The sequence below is a fragment of the Anomalospiza imberbis genome, chromosome 1, assembly GCF_031753505.1.
Source record: "Anomalospiza imberbis isolate Cuckoo-Finch-1a 21T00152 chromosome 1, ASM3175350v1, whole genome shotgun sequence".
Lineage (NCBI taxonomy): Eukaryota > Metazoa > Chordata > Aves > Passeriformes > Viduidae > Anomalospiza > Anomalospiza imberbis.
Genome location: NC_089681.1, coordinates 8,612,540 through 8,628,308, shown reverse-complemented (window position 1 = coordinate 8,628,308; position 15,769 = coordinate 8,612,540). Strand labels below are relative to the sequence as shown.

Sequence of the window (15,769 nt, the reverse complement as noted above, 5' to 3'; positions counted from 1 at the left end):
TAGATATGGATTTGAAAGGTTTTGAGCCACTAAAATAGCAAAAGCCTTGAACAGGCTTCAAATAGCAGCCGTGGGAGCAAAGCAGCGGGATCCGTGTACCCGGCAGTGATGTGCAGATGTGCCCAGGCTCTCTGAGCACTGTTCACTCTTGGGAACTGCCTGGCTACAGAAACATGGGCCTCAGTTTGGGGTAATTTGCTGAGTATTCCAGCCTTTTTGCTTCCTTCTCAGCCTCCTTCGTGGTCCCTGTGGAGCTCCATTCTCAGCTGCTACTGACACCTGAGCTCATCATCCAAAACTAGTGCCAGTGCAGTAGTGCACTGCAGTCCTGTTCTGAGCCCAGTATGGACAGACTCTAATTAGCCTTCACAAAGACTTTATCTACTTAAGGAACAGACCACATTATGTTCCTGCCTCAGATAGAAGAGAACAAAACTCAATCCCTGCAAAGATTCCCTTCCTGTCCTGGATTCTTCTATAGGTGCTTGCTTCTTTTCAGAGAAACAAATTAGAATCTCCTTCCTCCAAATCCTTCTGTCACTAGCTTGCCAAGGGAGTCTGAGAGCTATAAAGTGTCTCCTGATGTCCAGGCAGGGATGCCTGAGCATATGAGGGAAGGACCAATTTTACCTCATGGCTGTGCAATGAGCAGCCCGCTGCAGTCCCCACTGACCAAGTGCACTTGTAATACCACACAAGTAAATGGGATATTGTCTCACACAATACCTACTGAACAGACTTGTCACTTTTCCCACTTTGCTGTATCAGCTATTTCTTCTTTTGCCCTCTTCATCTCACCCACACCATTATATTTTTTTAGACTATGAATCTGTTATGTTTCAAAAAACTGCATTTCTGCTCTTCTGGAAAGATACAGTAGCAGCAGACGTTCATGGGCAAATTCAGAACTGAGCCTCCAGGAGAAATGAGAAGTTTATGATTTCTATATTATCAAAGTTTTCTCAAAAAAAAAGCAAATTTGAGAGAGCTGGAAGTATTCAGTTCCCAGTATTTTGGAAAGCTTTTACATACACTTACATCTCTCTGACTGCCTGGTAATGTAAACCTTCCAAAGGCAAAAGGAATAAATAAAGAAGATTAACATATATGTAAAAAGCTGCTATAATTGTCACAAAAGGCCCCTTGTGGTTAAGACTGCAAGAAACTCTGCAAGTATCTTGAGATTGGTACTTAAACTGGAAGTCACCGCCACTAAGAGACTTTTTTTTAAGAGATGGCCAGGTCACCTGTAATTCAAAATTCGATAAACAAATTTATCGAAGTTGTTTTTATAGTGTTTTTGCCTAATGGTGATAAAATAGAGACAATATAGGTCTAATGGGTTTTCTGTTGGTTGGTTTGGGTTTGGCAGATACAAAAGAAAGATTTCCTTGTAAATGGCTTTGCAATTCTTAACTCCTAAAAATATGCTACCAACAATATCTATGAAAGTTATTTTTGAAGAAGGATTCCTGTGCTTTCTCCAAACACTAAGATACAGGCAATACCAGAAAAAAAAAATCTTAAAGATTGTGCTTTTCTACTTTAACAAAGGCTGTTTTATAACCTGAAGGAAAATGACTATTTGACTGATTTTTACATAATCTGCTTATTTTCAATACCTACCTTTTCAGCTTCCCTGGCTATAAATAGCCCTCACTCACATGACACAGCAAACCCACACATTCCTCGCATCTCTACACACTGTAGATACCCCAGGAAGTCTGCAGGAGGGGTCCATAAATCTTCCCTGAGCTGGCCAAATTTCATGAAGAACACGGACACAAACAAGGAGAACCCACAGTGGAACCACGTGCTCCAAAGGGATGTGATCTCACAAGTACAGGGCTGACTACACAGGCCTCCCCTCTGCTGCTTATCACCTGCTGTGAAGAGATGTTTCACAAAACCATAATTAACATTTAAACCAATAGTTAAAGTTAAGTCCTCTTTAGAAAAGATGCCCAAATCTGTTTTTCATAAAAACATTTTTATTGCTTTAAATGTTTTATTAAAATGCCAACGACCAATTACACTGGATTGTTTCCAGCATCTACCTGCCTTGGTTACCACTCAGCTCACAACAGTGAAAGATATTTGCTCCATTACAGGCTCTCCTTCTCTGGAACTACATTTTTTATTCACTACTGTTCCCCAGGTAGTCCAGAAAATTTGGAATATCAATCTCTTTTGCTAACAATATAGTACCTTACAATGAACTTAGGAGCTCATATATCAAAGGATTTGTGTTGCCTAAAATGACAAGGAAAGCTCCCTCCCAAACAAAACCCCTCATGTGCAAAAACTGATTGAATCCAGAAAAAAAATCAATTTATAGAAAATTCTCTATTTGAAAAAGCATGGACAACTTAAAGCAGAAAATAAAAATTCTGGATAGAATATTCTTTGCACTGGAGACTAGGATTACCTAAAGTAGAAAAAGGTAGCAAACCCTAACCACTGCTGTAACCACCCATTCAGTTCTTCCTGCCATGGCAACAATGCCATTAAATTCACTGCCCTGTCACACAGCAGAGGCTCATAAGGAAGCTCTTCCCTGGTCTATTGGAGGCTCAGGGCTGCAGGCACAGAGCCTCAGGACAGACTCCGAGGATGTGGCACCTCTGAGGGGGACCAGGTCCCTGCTTTGGCTCAGCCATCGCATCTGCCTCCCCTGCACAGCCAGAGAAGTGCCTGGGAGGTGACTGTAATGCAGAAATAGGAGCAGCTACAACTTGGAAACACTTCTCCATTTTAGCTGTGAGGGGCTGAGCCTGTGCCTTGCAGGTCTGTGAGTTTACAGGAGTGCCCTTGTTGCTATCAGTGCCAGTGCCTGTTACAGGTGCATTACACACCAGGAGATAAGTTTGATAGTTACTGTCCTTTGAAAGATATCAACATTGTACTATAATCCTGGAAAATCCTACCAACAGCATGTTTAGAGCAAAGCAAGATAATGTCTGCTTTAATTACATTGGCTAAAAACACCAAAATGGAGAAAAAAACAGAGACTTTTCTTGTTTATAATACATGTATTATCTGGCCACATCGTTCAACATCAATAGAGTAATTTGTGAAATCAATGGTGACTTTTAAAATGGTTACACTTCCAAGTTAAAGTCATATGTAGACACTGAGCAGCTTCTTCTGGTTCCTCTACAGTTCTCCAACTCAGAATTGTAGTATAAAAGCTATCTGTACCTTGGAAATCTTTTGGGGTTTTTTGAAGGAAGCTGTTTGGGTTTTTAATAGCTGACTACAATGAGAAATGACGGAAATCCGAAAGACATTTTGTCCGTCTCATTTTTAATGTTTTCCAATTGTTGTCTCCAGAATAAGCTCATTCCTCCACAACCAGCAATTTTCTAGCCAGAGATTTAAATAAATCAGTGAGCAGTGATGTGCCATAGCAGCATTACTAAAATTAGTTGCACACATATAATTCTGATTTCCCACCTCTGCTCTTCCCTGGAGTATTGAGGCTGCAGAGCCAAAGGACACAAAACTGAACGATAAAGATAGGCATAGTGTCTTAGGGCTTTGCCAGAAACTTATTTTTGGCATTTATGTACTACAGGCCTCTCTTCAGCCAGTTTATCTTTTAGTTCACTTCATCTTCACCAGAATATTCAGCCAAGTTTCAGCTCAGCTTATGCTACATTGAAGTCACACTGTTTCTCTGAGAGCCTCCAGCACGCTATTCAGAGCTGCTCACTCATTTTTCTTTCCTGTTGTCAGGGATAACCTCCAATGTATTTACAGACGAGAAAAGGATCCTTCTGGAAATTCCTTCTGCAGCTGAATTGAGAGAGCTAATGGGGCTCCTAGGTTTTTTCCTGAGACACCACAAACACCTTCCAGCAGAAAGTACCCATTTGCTTGCTATTGAAGAAAGCCCTTTGGACCCTTCAGGTTTCATCCAGGATCTATCTCCTGGTATTTCCAGCTAAGGCTGAGGAGCTGACATGGAGCAGAGGAGCTCCGCTAGGAGCACCCACAATGCTTTTTAAATCACTGCACATTGTCCTTAGGAAAGCTTTACCACTGAGGGCTGGGCTTCAGCCCTGCGCTAGAGCACAGCCCAAGCACTGCAAGACCACCTTGACCGAGCAACTCAGCCCTGAGTCATGGTTCCTGCTGTGCTTTCCCTTGCCTCCTGCTGGGAATAGCAGCTCCTAACAGATCTGTGGCAGCCCTCATTGATCATGTGTCAGATCTTTATTGCACTCACCCCAAATCTATTAGTTGCTCTGGCATAAACTGGAAGAGGCAAAGATGCATGAAGCTGCCTTGCTGACTTTTCTAATAGCTTTTCTTCAAATAAGCTGTTCCTGTAGTACATACAACCTTATTAACAGTTTATATTGAGGGCAAACTAGTGTGAGTACTGCTAATGCTTCTTGTTTCACCCCTCTTCTTCTGGATCCACCTGTAAATACCCCTATTACACTAAAATTGTAAGGTCTTTGAGCAAAGACCAGTTTTGTATCTGCATTTTCTGTGAGATCACAGACTATAACTAGGTTCTTGCTGCTGCTGCCACACAAATATTTTAAGTCCTACTTCCCATGAACAGGCCTTCCATTTTCCTTGATTGCTCCACCTTGCCTAATAACAGCAAAATTAGCAAAGTTCAGCTATTGACCCTCCAAGTTTTGAGCACTGAATGACAAAACTTCACTTCCCTTTCCAGCCCTTCCAGCCCTTCTCTCCTCACAGTCACTTTCCTCCCCGGTTAAACCAGACATTGTGCAGCAAAACCCACTTGTTGAGACAATGCAGACTGGGAGAGCTGGATGGGCCAGAAGCATCCAGCACCTGTGCCAATTCTGCCCCCATTCCCTTCTTGCAGCAGCACCACATACGGGATGCAGAGACAGGAAAACAAGCTTTGCTTTCCAGAGTTGCCAGAAAAAAAGCCAACCTCAGCCTGTCTGCATAAATCAACAATAAAAACAACATGCATGAGCACTTGCCAGCCGAAGGATCACAACCCACCTCAAGGTTTGTGCATCAGATTTAGCCCATATATCTCCAACATGCAGCAGCAACTGCCATGAAAGGCTATAGCTCAACAGCTCAGGGTGGCCCAGAAAAGGAAGAAAAACTCAGTGTTGTATAATTCTCTGTTTTTGATTGCCTCCCTAAATCCTCTGCATTTCCATCAGAGATGGGTCACTGCAGGAAGGGCAGAGATGAGACAGACCACAGGTGGGAGCAGAAGATGCACATAGGCTGCATTTTTAAACTCTCCAGTCTCCCAGTGTCAATAGGCTAAGGAAAATGAGATGGAACCACAGATTTCAGGTTAAATGAATCAAATAAATTTACCCAATCTACCAGGAGTTTGCATATGAATCTGAGTTAGTTGTGGCTGAAAAACATGGTTTGAGAATAAAATGGATGGGACCTCCAGAAACACAAACCCAACCACACCAGCAAAGAGTATTAGTCAGAAATATCCCACCCCATCACAAGCTGGGTATGAGCAGCTAGCTGCATATGAGTGCAGCTGGTAGACTGACCATGTGTGACACACCATCCATAGAACCATACATGTTCTTGAATTAATGTCATCAAATTTTTACTCCTGTCTCTTCAGCACTATGAGCAAGACAGTCCCCAGCTCCCAAAGTCAGTAGCTGTGTCTTCTAATGTGTTGTATTGCACTAAAATGTACAAATTTGTCCTCAGCTTGGGACAAGGATCCTCTTTGCTCTGTCTAGGCAGTGCAGAGCCAAAGGATGGCTGGGCAGGGTGAACAGCATCACTCTGAGGAGGGCAGGTGTGTCCACACCCCATCAGGAGAAGGCTGGAGGTTTTATGGAAGCATTGTGGTGGGACCTAGAAGTACTGGAAGAAGTCTGGGATACTCTGGAAGTACAAGGATGCACAGCCCAAAGGGCTTTCATCTCTGCTTGTCCCTGAAGGTGTTTCTATAACATATACAAATACACTACAAATAATTTCTGAGTTAGTCAAAAAAGCACTTGCTACATCCAAACAGGAATAGGGGCTGCAGTGACTCTGTGGTACTACCCTGTTTCAAACACACATTCAATAGGTATGTCAGACATAACCTTTGCCATCACATTCACCTCCTATTCATTTTGACTTAGCATGACTGCACACTGCTAATAATGTCCTTATTGTCACTAAAAATTATTTGGGAGCTTAAAAAGGGTGCCATGACATGAAGATTAATATCAGACTAAAACCCTGATTTTATGGTAGACTTGCTGAATCATAGAGAGACCAGTGACTTTCCTCTGCCTCGTCTTAAAATTAAAAAAAAAAAATAAAAAAACCCAACAAACAACAACCAATCTGCAGGGAACATCAGGTAAGTTATATAAAAGCAATAACAGAAAATTACAAAAGATCTTGCACCTTGATACCGTGTTGCAGGGTAGGGCATTTTATGAAATACAGAAGTAAAGAAACAAACTTATTTAAGAGAAATGTTATCAGGCCATGAGAACAGAGAACAGCTGAAATCATCACCTCATTATGTGCTTCTCCCAGTCCTGTGAAATCTCAGGTTTGAGAATTAAGTTTAGTTTTGAGAATGAAATAGTGGAGCCACCATCCTGAAAATGTTCAAAAATAGCATGATGTAGCACCTCATAATGTGGTTTAGTGGGCAGGGTGGTATTCAGTCAATGAATTATGTATGACCTTGAAGGTCTTTTCCAACCTTAATGAGTGATTCTAAGCTACTCCTCTTTTATCTTACATTTAACGTGCCTAGAAGATGCAGCTTCTTTGGTGTCTCTCTTTATTCTTCACACTTTCCTCAGGCTTGGAGCTGACCTATGAGCATGAAGAGAAGAGAGGGAGGTTCACTGTTCCAGGACAGCCCAAATTGCCACAAAGCACACTATCCTAGGATTTCAGCTCTGAGGGCTCAGCTCTGCACTGGAATAACAAACTAAGCTTCAATCTCCTACTCTTTGGGTGTCAGGATAGAACTCACAGCTCTGTGCTGCCAAGAGCAGATGACAACCATGACATGTGCAAAGACAGTGGACCCACCTCAGAAATCACATCCCCCTGGCTCTCTGCAGAGCAGGAGTAGCTCAAGCAACAAACAGCTGCTTTCCTCCACTACCTGGGCAAGACTCCTCACTGCTGAGCAGGTCTTGGTCTTGTTCTCAGCACACCCAGAGCACACAGAGTCTCCCTGCAGACCAACAGCAACATCGGGTATCACACTGCAGACACTTTGCAATTAGACAAAAATAGGGAACTTGCCTGAAACAGCTCCCAAAGCACCAGGTGGGCAATGAAGTCATTTTCTCTATATAAGCAGCACCTTCGTTAAGTACTTCTAACATGTTGACCTACAGGAGTAGACTTATTTTCCATCCTCCTTCTCTTCTATATGTCACAATTAGGTTATTCCTCTTTGCTCTTATTATTGCACATTTGTTTCCAACATCTCCCTTTCCTCCTTCTGCAGCTCAGCTGCTGTTTTGTCACCATCACTGGAACTGCTTTCAAAGCTGCTGGCTTCTTCCCTGAGCTATTACTGTCTTCTGTCTTACCTCACTCTGGAAAAATATGGGCTTTATTGCTTATTTTTTCATCTGCCTTTTTTTTTTTTTTTCTTTTTTTTAACCAAGTGGGCTGAAAATCATTATTTTTTCCCTCTGGACAAGGCAGACATCAGACAGGTCCATCTGTTCTCCTTACAGGATCAGTGGCAAAGAAACTGCATGGACACCTAAAACTTACATCCCACTCTTCAAGAGAGCTGACAGCTGAAGAAAACACCATATTGCAATTGCTTTTTAAAATAACTGAAGAGATACAGCTAGGTGTTTGTTTTCTGAATACAATAACATTGACATAGAGCCCTTTCCAATAAGAAAAAAAATATAAAACTAAACCACCACATTCTGGCAATCATTATTTGGCCATCTATGTAGGAACTACATTGACCAGAAAGACCAGCAACAACTTCTGAGCCCAGTCCTGCAAACCTGTTAAATGAGATTTACCTTCTGAATGCACATGGAGCCAGGGGGACATCAGCAGAAATCACCATAAGGTGAGCCTAAAGGGCATCACAAGAAGATTTAGGTACAAGACTGAATCAGAATTCATCACTACAGAAAGTTGGTGATCTTGGTTCTTGCATTTACATGCTTTGAGAAGGGTGTTTCACACTTTAGACTCGATGGGGTTTTAGCATTTGGCAAAGTCATCTCAAGGCCAAAAAGGTTGGCTTGTTTTGTCCTCACGTCCAGAGTATTTCACAAAGTTATTATCCCCACAAGGCCTTCAACAACGTGATTAGGATGAGATTCACCTCAGTGTTTATAATATAGATTTCTACATCTAAGCCATGTGTTGAAGCTTCTCTTACAGTCAAGGAATGCCTGTTTATTTGGCACAGTCGCTGGTAATTGGGGTGTGGTAAATCACTGTCTCATTTACTTCAGGATGAGCTCAAGATCAGCAATGCTTCTGGAGCCATGGTTTACACCAGCATCTGAGGAGATTGAAATGACACATTTAGACACTTACAGGGAAGACATCTACATTTCATCTTAAGCATCCCAGCACAATTACTGTAACTGCTACTACTTCTGTTATGTTACATTATGGTGTTAACAATACAGTTAAGATACAAGTAAATCTCCTTTTCCTGAGTTAATTCATTGCTCATTTGCTCATCTGTTGCTAAATTAAAAAAAAAAAACAAAAAACAAAAAACAAACACCCAAGAAAACAACAATCCCCAAACCCAACATATATATCTACTATATCTTGCAGTCCTTCTTAATCACCAGCCAAGAATATACAAAACCACTGATTTATCCCATATTTTGCAGCTAAGATATAGTCTACAGCTGCCTTTTAGAAAATTCTCCAAGTTAGGTAGTTAGGTCTAAAAATGACAAGTGGAAGATCGATAATTTCTTGTGCTAATTCTTTCAGCAGATATCTGATCCGCTAATAGACTTTATGTATAGATTGAATTTATCTTGCATCACCTTCCAATCATGCTATATCATCATTTATGCAATTAAAAAGCCCTCTAGTAAAACAGAAACTCCATCTTCATAGCCTGGAACAAAAACTGATGGAAATCTCAGATTAATGCTAATAAACACATTATCTACTTCAAGTTGCTGGGAAATTAACTCCTGGTAGGGTAAGTGTAAACAAGCATTGCCAATGAAGACAGATTTCCATCTGCTCAAAATCTCTTTTCCTCACTCCTCCTAATGATGTTTTCTTTAGAGTTACTCTTTCCAGAAAACTATAAGGTATTATTCTATAACAGCAGATTTTCCCTATGGTGTCCAAAAAAACATTGCTTTGGAGGTGATTATGTCCTTCTTTGGTCTCTGGGAGCAATGTTCTTTCTCATCCCATTTGCTGGGGAATGTGGTGACTCAGGCATTCTGCCCTGGCTATGTGCTCAATTGCTACAGAAAGTTGCTGTCCATTTATTGGCACACCAAGAGCTCCCGTCTTTAATTTCTTGGTTATCAACACCAGCAGCATATGGAACTGCAAACCAGGACATGGTATTATCATCTTGACTCTGGGAGCAACAGCTGCAGCTGTGATATCAGCTGTGCATGAAGTAACATGTAGGTCATGGATTATGCTGAGCTCCTAAACCACTTCCTCCTACCACTGAGACCAGGGACAGAGATTAGTTCCATTTGTATCCTTTCTGGGAAGATAAATGGGTGTCCACCTCCACTTCTTATTCCCTCTTTCTTGAGAGGACAGCTGAGTCACCACAAGGAAACTGTTACCTCCACAGGTCATCAATAAATCACTCTTTCCCAACACCATCACCACCCCTGGGCAGAGTGATCAGGAACTGTGACTCACAGCTGTGTGGGCCTGAATCTCAACAGCTCTACAAGCTTCTCCTACAAGGATTTGTTTGTGTAGGAACAGAAAAAGCCTTGCCCTAAGTCACAGGTGGCCACTGGAAGGACCTTACCCCTGGATGCCATATTCCCATCACAAGGTGATTCACAGATAATTCTTGCACCTAAACTACCTTGCTCCATGTGGATAATAGAATTCATGATGAGTCCTGACTCTGGAGAAACAGAGGCACAGTTTTAATCCTGACATAGGTGAACCCAATGTCAAAATCCAAAAAGTTAAAAAAGAGGGGTAGAAAAGATCAAAAAAGTAAATACAGCTATGAATGAGTAAGAAACAACTCAACATGTCAGCTCCATCAATCTGCTATCAGCACTTAGGTCGAGGGATTTTAAGTCAAACTCAACTCTGCTGTCCCAGTCACATAATGTAGGAAAGGCAGAGCTGGAGGATCCAGTGATTGGTGCTGTTCTTCAGTAGTGAGGTGATGAATGTCACCAAGGAAAAGAGGGAAGATGGGATTGAGTGAGGGACAGGGAGAAAGAGATGAGAAAGTTAGAAAGAGTTGTAGAGTTGAGACTGAAGAATTCTTCCAGATGATAAAAAAAATGGTGTAAATAGCAAATTACAACCTCTGTTAAAGGAAAAAAAAAGTCATTGGGAAAGACTTCCTATCTTCAATGAACTCTACTGATCAATGAAAACTAAACCTAGCATTTACCAGAGTCAGTACTCCAAACACAGACAACACTGGTTTGGGTTAGCCTAGAGACATACAACTTCCTTTGTAGCTAAATATGAACATTGATTGCCCTACAGTGGGCTGACCTGGCCAGCATCTCTGTCCAGATGTTACACCTCACTTCTGTCTGGGCACACTGAGGAGTAAATGGAGTGGGGAGGAAGAAAAATCTCCATGACTCTGGGCCCAGAAGTCTGCACATTATGTGAAACATATTAAACAACATGATCTGCAAAGAGCAATGAAATTTATTGTTCCTCACAATATAATGGAGTTCAAATCTTGGAGATGCACAAAATTCAATTGGATACAGCCCAAGAAACCTTATTTGAGATTGAAGTTAACCTTGCTCTGTGGACTGAACAGGAGACCTCTAAAACATTCCATTTTAAATGGTTTTATGATTGCAATTGTCAACTCCCTCCTACAGCCCCAATATCACACATGACCTACACCAAGAAATATAAAGAAAGACAGCCCTTCGCTTGCACAGCTTCCCCTGCTTATCTGCACTGGATTTGTCACCCAATTAACTGGATTTATGAGGGAGGAAAAAATTCTCTCTCATCTTTGAGGAGCAAGGAGGTAAGGAAAGCCTCTATGTTTGAATAAACCAGCTACCAACATGAAGGAAACAGGCTGTGACCACCACAGAGTGAATACTGGCAGCTCTGAGATAGGTTGGTGCTCACTTGGTATTCTGCCAGGGGATCTCTATCTCTCCTATTTACCTCACTCCTCAAGCTGTCTTACACTACTGGGAGGACAAGTGTGTTGTGTGCAAGACCTTGATCCTGGCCTCTAGTACTAGCAGAATATCCATAAAGATAAAAAGATTTTGTATTGGGTCCAGAACAAGCTTGTGGTGCAGCAGCCAAATCCAATTGTTCCTCTGACTGCAATAGATTTACTCTACATTTGCACTGACATGACTAAAAGCAGTTGCTGGCTCAGTATTTCTGCAAAAACAAGCAAAACACAAACTAGCAGCTGTTAAAGGAATACATCACCACCCAAATACACTTCTTTATGGCAGGGCATTTGCATGCATTCAGATTCCATACAGTTTTTCAATGATTTTCAACATTAAGTTCAATTATGCTGGTGTCCTGCTTCAGCTGGTGTATGAAAGTGAGCACGCCCTTGAAAATACTGAGTGGTGCTTACATATCTGCAAAATCTCCAATTTTATACAGAAAACTGTAGCACTTAAAAAACTGTCTGGGCCCACAAATGACCCTCATGATCACCCTCATTCACATCAGGTCATTTGAGTTGACCTTGTTACAGGCTTTAAAAGGACAATGTTCAAGCCACCCTCAAAATGTTTTCTGATCCCTAAAAGACCCCTAGAAAACAGTGATGTCTGTTCATTGATTTTGGGAGGTAATTCTGAGTGATGTAGTCAAGAGGACAAATGCAAATGGACAGGAATTCAGGAATAGGAAGAAGGAAGACTGATGCTGGCTAACTCCCAGCACAGCAGCTTCTGTGCCCAGGTAAATACAAGAGACAAAGGGAAAAAACAGTCAATCACAGCCTTAGATTTGAAGCCCAGTACAACAGGTAGTTGTGTCTGGGTTTGAATGTGACCTCAAGATCAACTGCAATTACCATCAGAAATCAAAAGCAAATTTGTGTGAGAACTCAGGGAGATAAAGCCCAAGGCAAAACAGAAAACAAAAGGAAGGTGGAAAATTTAAACTCAAAAATCCCAACTAGAGAAAGACCTTAAAACTACTTAATGTTATTTTCTTTGGCAGAAGGTCAAGGATGACTGTAGGCTTGTCATAGGATAGGATACTAAGTAGCAACATATACAAAACTCTTGAAGAAAGAGAATTAGAATTGAGCCTAATACTAATAAAAGTCTATGTAATAATAAGAATCAATTCCTCTTGCCTTTAGAGGTACAACTCATTTGTCTAAACGTGGCTTTTACTGCAGACATTTACCAAAGATCAACTGCTAGACAAGGGAGAGTTGCTCAGTGGAGCTGAAGCTGTGATTTATCTCCATGTAAAGCAGACTTCCACATCTGCTTGGATGAATTCCACCCTAAAATCTATTGATTGTATTGACTAAATCGCCACTGACTATAAAGAGAAGCTAAATACCTACTGCACACACAGAACCCTACACGAACATATTTACATTTAGCTGTCCTAATGTGGCTTTGATCCTTGCCCCTCAGGTCAGGCAGAAAGTTTCACTTTCCTCAGGTGTTTTCAGTGCAAATACCTACATTTAAATTAGTTCCATGAGGTCTCCTTTGTAGTTAGGGAAGGGTTTCAGGCGCTGCAAGATGTGATTCATCTCACCCATTTTTAAATTGTCTTTAGAATGAGATTAATTGCACTCCAGAAATATCCATTTCCTGTTGTGTTTTTTTTTTTTTTTTTCAGCAGCAATAAAAGAATTCCAGACAGCTACCTCAGATAATGCGCTAGATGGATGGATCCCATTGTGGAAAGACTAGCACTCAAGCCCTGAGGAAGAGCAAGGAAATGCAGTTTGTGGAAGTAATTTAACACTGAAGAAAGTAGTGCATTTGACACTGTACTATGTGATAGCACTGTACTATGTGTGTTATATTCTGAGAGCAGGAACTGTCATGAGCCAGCCTCTGCCAGATCCCATCTCTGCACCCAGGACCTGGCAAGGTAGTGGAGTAACATCTACAATAATGAGTGAAACACAATCAGGAGAAATAGCAAAATATCAGCATCCACACAACTAGGAACATCTTCACATTTTACACAAGAAGTTTGTTAATGAATGATCAGTGGGCTCTTCCTCCTGGACTTTTATCACAAAAATGTATTTTTTTGTTAATATGCTAAGATGTGGGGGTGAAGTGTTGAAACCTCCATGGAAGTTTGATCAGCACAAGCAGTGTTGAAACAGAAAAGGCAAAAGCTATGGCAAAGTCCCATGAACAGGAAGGAGAAAATATGTAGAATGTAAAATATGGTATTGAACACACACACACCTAGGGTGAAACCTGTATTATTTCAGTGGGGTAGGATTTCTTGGGCCTTTGTCTAAGTGAAAGGTCTTATCCCAGGGGTAATGGTTTGAAATTAAGAGCATCAATTTAGACTAAATATAAGGAAGAATTTTTTTACAACGAATATGATAAAACACTGGCACAGGTTGCCCAGAGAGGTGGTGGATGCACCATCCCCAGAAACATTCAAGGCCAGGTTGGATGGGGATTTGAGCAACCTGCTGAAACTGAAGGCATACCTGCCCACAGCAGTGGGGTTGAACTAGACATTTAAAGGTCTCTTCCAACTTAAATTATTCTAAGATTCTATCCCAAAAAGTGTCTTTTTGCAAGGACCCAGGAGGATAACCTAAAAGTGTTAAGATCTCACATATAAGAATTATGCCTGTTCTAACCCAAAGACGCTCATCCCAGCTCTCTGTCCCTGAGGCCAGCTGGCATGACTGGTGTCCACACCACTGACCTCACTTGCCCCCAGAGCAGGGAGCCCCACCGACTCCTGGGAGTGCCAGGTCTGTGGCAGCACCTGATCTGTGCCCAGTCACTCAGTCACCTCAGAACAGAACCACCACCCAGCAGCGTCCTGCTGTCAGTCAGAGTGTGTCACTGCTTGTGAACACGCCTGGCACAGCTTTGACAATTAGCCAAGACATGGCTAATGGCTGCTCTGGGCATGAGCAAAGCTGCTGTCATAGCTGCAGAGCAAGGCTGTCCTGGGCTGCTTCTGGTGCCAGGGCACAGAAGGTGTCTGAGGTGTCATCAGGGAGCCTCAGCTGTGTGCCTTGAAATTCTCCCAGCACATCTCACAGGAGCAACAGTGTTAGCAAAGGTAGAAGAGCAAATTCCAGTTTGTGTAATTACCTTCCTAAACAAATTCCCCTGCAATTTCAATCAGCTGCTCTTGACATTCCCTCCTCAGGGTGTAATCCCTCCTCATAAACACTCTGAGCCTGCATGGAGAGGCATGAGAGGAGCAAAGATAAGCAGAGCTGACACTGCACTGCTGAGAACTGGTGGGCAGCTCCCCACCAGGAGCTTTGGGGATTTCACTATCAGTCCCTCAACAGCTGCACTTGCTTCTCCTCCATCCCCACTGAAAGCAAAAAAATTTACACTCTGAATTTACAGTCAGTGGGGAATGTCTTGTAAAGAGTCTTCTGGTTTAAGATTAACATCACTGTCATTGACCTAAAGTTGGGTATAAACCAACTCTAATGGCTTCTATAAAACATAGAACTAGGACCTGGGTGGTTTGGGATATTTAAGCTTTCAGCATTGCTTTATCTCTACTCCAGTGGTGGATGGCACCAGGATCAATTAATTATTTTGGTGTTTGAGATACACACCATGTCAAAAGCATGAAAAAATCTGAGATGGAGAGATAACAATTAAAAGCACATCACAGAACTAAATACATTAAAATAGCCTGAAACTCAGGTTTGAACAAAAAGAAATGAGGAAATATTTGCAATTTTGACACAGGTGCAATATCTCATAAAATCTTTGGTTTAGTATTAATTCAGATGGCTGGGAGAAACTATATGACATTAAAAACTGCATCCAGAGCTATAAATAAAACCCTAACAAAAATTACATTGTATTAACCAGGAAGCAGGGAAGTTATTATTTAATGAAATATGAATGGTGTTTGTTAGTTCTGGCCTTACTAACTCTTTCCTTAATGATCTAGGAAAAGAACTGAAATGAATATTAGCAAAATTGTGAGGTACTAATCTAGAAGGTGATCAAAACACTAGTGAGGACAGAATAAATTAAATATAAAAGCACTTCAGATTAAAAAAAAAGCACCACTGGAGAGTCAACATGGCAATCACAAACTAACACGGGTTGCAAAAGGAGTGCAAAGCACATTCATACAGCTCTCAGCCACAGCTCTGAAAACACAGAGACAAGTGAGATCTAAGTATCCATGAAATGAAATAAAGTGTGGAAAGTCAAAGGAAGTAAAAGACAACAGCAGCCCAGAGAAGATGAGGATTCCTCCTCTGTCACTGCCATACAGTGTTTCTCTGCAGCTCCACCACCATGCACCAGCAACTGAGAAAAATTAAAGCAGGAAAGTCTTTGGCAAGATTAATCATGAGGCAGAGGGGAGTCAGAGCAAAAGCCATCTCAAGAGACACCAGATGTGTCTT

The 15,769-nt window shown here is 41.6% G+C and overlaps 1 protein-coding gene and 1 long non-coding RNA gene across 3 annotated transcripts in view; one reads left to right on the top strand and one right to left on the bottom strand.

Annotated features, from left to right (window-relative positions):
* KCNQ3 (potassium voltage-gated channel subfamily Q member 3) overlaps nucleotides 1-15,769 on the bottom strand; it is a 195,729-nt gene that overhangs the window by 172,056 nt on the left and 7,904 nt on the right. The window lies entirely within an intron of this gene.
* On the top strand, nucleotides 9,448-13,134 carry LOC137475074 (uncharacterized). Its single transcript, XR_010999685.1, has 2 exons — nucleotides 9,448-10,123; nucleotides 13,021-13,134. It is a non-coding gene; the product is annotated as an uncharacterized lncRNA (long non-coding RNA).